At 42.7% G+C, this 6,367-nt stretch overlaps 1 long non-coding RNA gene across 1 annotated transcript; it reads right to left on the bottom strand.

Moving 5' to 3' along the window:
* Positions 1-1,695: 1,695 nt before the first annotated feature.
* LOC142566718 (uncharacterized) lies at positions 1,696-5,642 on the bottom strand. Its single transcript, XR_012825115.1, has 3 exons — positions 5,543-5,642; positions 4,440-4,544; positions 1,696-2,381 (listed from the first exon to the last, which is right to left on the bottom strand). It is a non-coding gene; the product is annotated as an uncharacterized LOC142566718 (long non-coding RNA).
* Between the last annotated feature and the right edge of the window lie 725 nt (positions 5,643-6,367).

Below are 6,367 nucleotides of genomic sequence, written 5' to 3' on the forward strand. Positions count from 1 at the left end.
TTTATTGTATCGTTTGATAGCCATGACCAAATTGAATGTGTACCATTAACTCGACGTACTCATGCTGACGTTTCCTCTCAAATAATTCGGAGAATGTTCATCTTCTCTGTCGCTCTCATAACGAAGTAGAAAATAAAAAAAAATTGGCTGGGGCTTAGCTAAGGTTAAGCCTGGATATCTCGAAGCGAAAAGGTTCCGTGACTGTTATGGTTTAGCTTATGGTTATGCTTTATGATTTAGCCTATGGTTATGCTTACGGTTTAGCTTATGGTTATGCTTTATGATTTAGGCTTGGATATGCTTACGGTTTAACTTCTGGATATGCTTATGGTTTAAGTTATGGATCTGCTGACGGTTCAGCTTATGGTTATGCTTTATGATTTAGCCTGTGGTTATGCTATACGTGTGCCTTATGCAAATTTTGTAGTTATACAAATTGATTATCAATGATATATACCATAAGCTATGCAGGATTATTAAACTTCATTATTCATCACTGTTGGGCACATTGTCTTGCTATTTCTGTACAGCCATAAACACAGCTCTCTGTATCGGTAGTATCGCTCTCTTCTCCTTCCATGTTGAATGCGCACACCTATACCCTAGCGAGCGGTTATATCGTCGGCCTGCGCGATAAACAAGCGCTTGCGGCGAACGTCAAACGATGACGCATAGCGCGGGGCAGTGGCCACCTGCGCAGACTCCGAACACGCTTATGGAACCAATTCGACTCCGACACGCTCACGGAGCCAATTCGACTCCGAACACGTTCACGGAGCCAATTCCGACACGCCGACTCGCTAGATGCACGGTGTTCGAAGCTTTTCGCTTCAAAACCTCCAAAAGTTGTCGTTAGTCCCGTGGCAGGATAGCTACTGGTCTACCACCCCGCTCTTTCATTTTCAATGTGTTAGCTCATAATATGTTCGCAAATTTTCAGATATCTTGAAATCCAAAGGTACGTGAATTCCGTTGTGTTGCATTAAATTCACTGGCGCTTGGATTATTTCGGCTGGCGTTTGGATTAAATTGACTGGCGTTTGGATTAAATTGACTGGCGCTCGGATTAAAATCACTGGCACTTGGATTAAATTCACTGGCGCTTAGATTAAATTGACTGGCGCTCGGATTAAATTGACTGGCGCTTGGATTAAATTGAGCGGGAAAACCTGTAGATCTCAGGCAGTGCCTTGAAAACAAACAGGTGTGCTAGTGCTTTGAACCGAGAAATAAGAAGTCACTCTTGCCCTTTAACTCTGCACATTCAAAGCTTGCTAAACGAGGTATTGTGAAGTTTTGCCTCGTTAACAGCCTCAATAAATCTTGCTCACATGAAATGCAAGATAGTATAGCTGTACAGGTTGATCACCTTTCTTGGGTTGGCTACCCTTTGGCCTTAATTTCAGCCATAGCGGAACAGCTTCTGAAGGGCACAAAACGTGATGAGCACAGTCAAGGAACCAGCCGGTTGAAAGAGACAGGTTCGCAGTGCTACCGTATGTGCATGATGTCTCCGATAGGCTAAAGAAGATTCGGCAACCTCCAGGAATCCCAGTCCTTTTCTCAGCCCCGGAAAAGCTGGCAAAGCTCTGTAAGCATGTAAACGCGCCTAAATCGCGTCAGAGTTCTTGCTCTGTCGCGCACAGAAAAGATTTTGCGATATGTGCACCGAATGTGGTTTACCATATTCCCGTTTTGAGGCAGTAAATACGTTAGACGGACAGGCAGGTGCCTAAATGATCGTTTAAGAGTGCACTATAACGTCCATAACACCGTTCAAGGCCACTTGGGCATTCATTGCCGGGACTCCTGCTGTATGTCCCTCTTTGAAGATACGCAAGTTCTAGCGAGACACAGCTCACCCGGTACATTATTGAAGCTGATTTCACCAGGAAATTGGGTAGTGTGTGCGTTAGTTCCCCCTCTATCACGCTGACCCCTAGTGAAGTCTTGTATCTCCACAAGATGGATATTGGGATTTTTTTTTTCGTGACCATGTTCTTAGTACATTGACTTGCTGTTAGAACACCCCTTGTGACTGCCTTTCATTTTCTGCGCCCACGACCCCTCTTGTGTATAAACACACTATGTGGCAACGCAATAAAATATTTTTGGAAGTCAGCGCAGTGTATGTCATCTCTCGCAGTCCTTGTCCTTCCCACTGTACATCATTTTTTATACTGCACAGTGAATATTAATTGATTGAAAATTATAAAAATATAGTACACATCTGAGCTGCAAAAATGCAATTGATGCAGCAAATGACGTTTAGCTTTCCAAAAGAAAAAAATGTTCATGGTTAACCACGAGGTGCAGGGACTCCATTCTCTGAGCATCTTGACCAATAAATGCAGCGCATGGTGTTGCTGGAATCTTGCGTCCTGCATTAGCAAAATAAGAAGAGAATCATGAGAGTTCAGTCTGTGCAATTACACATGTACACTGTGGAAAATTTGATAAGGCAACAAGCTCCTGAAAGTAACAAACTTAATCTGACTGGGGACAATGCACAGCTCAGGCAACTGGGCAAGACAGGTGAAAGGTAGGAGAAATTTTTATTTTGCAAATTTAAGAATTGCATTTACTGTGAACACTAAACCACTATGTCACTTTGAATACAAGGCACATACAACAGCAAAAGCAAATAAATTTACAGTAGCCTTTTCACCATAGAAAATAAGAGTGAAGAAAATATAATGACACTACCAATGACATCTCTCAACAGACATTTGTCCAAGAGTGTGTATGTGACCTTAATATAAATTGACATGAAATCTGCAATATATCTCTGCATTACACTTTATAAGTACTGCAGCTGAGAACCTTACGGGATATGGCACATTAAGAGTGACATGCACAAGACATTAAAGAATGGCTGTTTTTACACATTATTACACTAGGAGACAAAGAGTAGTTTTACAGAGAGTGCACACAAAATGAAAATGAGGGAACCCGCACTGGCATTCTCATTTGCCCTGCAATACCTGCATCCAGCCCAACAATCTCCAACTCTCCAATGAAGTTTATTAGACTATTTCTGTATACTGAAATTTATTGTGTATTTCTTATTTACTAATTTAGTAAGAACTGACATTTCGGCATACTTTCCTTGAAAATTTAGCATGTGTTAAGTATTTTTTCTTATAGCAGGCCCCTTTCTTTCAATGGGTTAGCTTGGCGATATGGTAACAAGTAGTATTCCCAAAGATTACAAGTTTAAATAAACTTATGATCCTTCGTCATGTTCCCACTTTTTACTTCAGGCTCTAAACTGTGATACCCCTCCTGGGCAGTTTATGTTATTCTGCGAATACATACATGGTCCTTCTTTATGTAGCCTCTCAACTAGAGCCTCAAATTTCTCGTCTCCTAAAAAAATCATCTTTACCACCCGAAATATCTTGCACGGTTACACCTCATTGGGGGGGGGGGGGGGATTGTATATAAGTGTTCATATTCAATGAACCTCAGAGCCACAACCATTTCTCATCCTGTTTTGCCACTACCCGCATGAGTCGCTATGGTTGTAAATTGGCTACCCACCCTCTCCCGCCTAAAAGTACATTTTTCCACATGGAAAATCACCACAGCATTGCATTTGATTGAATGAGTCCTCCTGTGCATGTTTTATTTCTCGTCTTGTAATGGCTAGGTTCAACATGGTCAAGTTGTCTGAAAACTTCCAAGCCCCAACCAATACTTTGTGTATTTTCAAAATTATGAAACATTCATTTTTCAAGACTTGTCCCAAATTAAGCATGAGGCAGATTTTCATGATGCAAATGAGGAAAGGTTGTGCTTAGTGACAATGATAGGCCTACTATATCCTGGAAAACTGTGTGAAATGACATATGCTTGCAATATTCATGAGCAGCTAGCTCAGTACAAGAAATAGGCGCAATGCCTGCGGAAATGTTTTTTAACACCCATGAGAGGTCCTAGTTTCTTGTGATATCTTCAAATTCCTTGCAGTCTAGATTGCAATCCGGCGCATCTTGATATTGTATTTGAAATAAAAACAGCTCAAATTTTAAGGTTTTGAGAATTATACGGGATTAAATTAAAGGTAGCAGAGTAATGCAACGAGCAAATAACAAGCTCATTGCATGGAGTAAAGAAACATTCCTTTCCTGCAAAAACATTGGTACCAGGAAGGTCATACGAAATTAGCAGGGAATGCACAATAAAGAATATCATGCTTGAATGCTCCAGTCTGTGAATATTCTTGCACAAAGAAAATCCTCATTATGAAAGGCCATCAAGAAAATGCAAGTGTATCCTTTGGATCAGCAGTCATACCTGCAGTATGCAGTACAATCGGCAATATTTAAAAACACACACAACTGCACATAATGTCAAGCTTAGGCCGCCAAGGAGCCTCAGAGTTTTAAATTATAACTTGACTTATTATATTAAGCTTCACACCTATACCTACTTACAATGTTGTCTTCCCAACTGCTTCCTAGAAGACATCAACCTGAAGGCGAATGCAAGTGGCTTGCTCTTGATGGAGGGCACCAAAATGCTGCTATCATTTGCATGACCTGCGAGAAACAACGCTTTAAGTTCGAGATAAACAAATGCTATTAGAATGAAAGACAAGATCACTGGCAATGAGCCTCGTTTTGATTTGCACGAGAAAAGCAAAAAACATGGACTTTGTGCTGCTTACTGAAAAAGAAGCAAGCTTCCTTCCAGATGTTGCAGTCATGCATTAACATTGTCACACAGCTGCACGTTTGTATGCTCATATGCTGCTGTCGCTGCTCTGCCAGCATGCTTTGCATCGCTTATTATTTCAAGTTATATTGATCATTGTGTTTTCTTCCCAATTTTTGGCAAATAGCACCAGCAAAGAAGTAGCTCACTTACACACACACTCCCTTGTGAGGAGCGAATTCACATACACGCAACCATGCATTCACGCGCGCGCGCACACACACACGCACACACAACAAACACACAAGCCTTTACCACATAAGCAGCTTCCCACGCTTGACACACTGCATTTTTTATCCTTTGACACTCCTACTGCTAAGGCATAAAAAAGCCTTCGTGTGACCAACCCCAAAGTCCTCAACCTACACTTCCAGCTTAAACACTTTCTCGAGAGCCAGGACAAGCCTTGCAGCTTCCCCAGTTCTCCAAACTGTAGTTACGAATTTCAATAGGGCTATAGGCGACAGCTCTCGAAGGGCATGCAAACTACCAGGAGAGACCTAAAGCTTGCATATGATACCTCTAAAGCACAACAACAACCCTCCAAACTTTCAAAATTCATTAGAGCTCCTGAGGACAATTGCTATATACGTAGGACGTCTCGAATAACCTGCTGTTCACAATTTCAGCGGTTGTCTGTATCAACGGAAATGTGGGCTAATCGGAAATTCACGTCTTTAAGATCAGAATTAGTGTAATGGTGAAACACACTACCAGATTTCTTAATCATTTATTTATGCTCTGGATGTAACGTTCCCTTTAGAATAACAATCAAGGATATCAATTCATCAGGGCAGAGGAGGGAAAAGGAGGAAGCGTATACCTGACGCCTTCCCACTGATCCTCCTGAGAAACGGCGCCTCATACAGCAGTTGTCCAGGTTGGCTTGAAACCAAACTCGGGTTTCAGGCGGCAACACTCGCTGCACCAAATTGGAAGAGTTTTATTGTGAGTAAAACTCTACCGGCCTTATGCAATACATATGCACGCACACAAAACGCACTCGCGCGCACACAAATATACGCACTCTCAAAGCGCAGACACAAAAACACGCACGCGCACATTGATAAACACAAACAAGCACACATACATGCAGGCAGACACGCACACACAGCGACCCACACAGAAACAAGCTCACAAAACACGTACGCACTAGACGCACGCAAGCACGCCGGCCCATACAAACCGGCATGTACGCGCGCGCGCACACACACACACGTACGCACACAAAGCGAGCTGAGCGCACGCACACACGCACAGACAAAACGAGCCGAAAACATGCTAAAGGCGCTCGGCAAGCAGCAACAGCAGCACGCGACCGCATCAGGGAGTAACCAATACCGCGCCAGTTCTTTCGAAAGGTGGCAAAGTCAGTCGTCCTTTTTCTACGCGACGCAAAAGTGGTCGGCCACATTACAAGAAGCCACGCTGAACGCACGAAAAGAATCACATCTACGAACGTTCAAGCGCTGAGAAACAAAGCGTAACTATGCAGGCGCACCGCGCCCGATATAAGATGGGGCGCGATCGAGGTAGTTAACTTGCCCTACTAGGAGTGCAGCTGTTCTTGCTCTTACATTAGTGAATTATGCTACGAGATCAGAGTAAGAAACTTCTAGAGCGAAGAAAAACACGTAACCCACCAAAG

Source organism: Dermacentor variabilis, unplaced genomic scaffold (assembly GCF_050947875.1).
Source record: "Dermacentor variabilis isolate Ectoservices unplaced genomic scaffold, ASM5094787v1 scaffold_13, whole genome shotgun sequence".
Lineage (NCBI taxonomy): Eukaryota > Metazoa > Arthropoda > Arachnida > Ixodida > Ixodidae > Dermacentor > Dermacentor variabilis.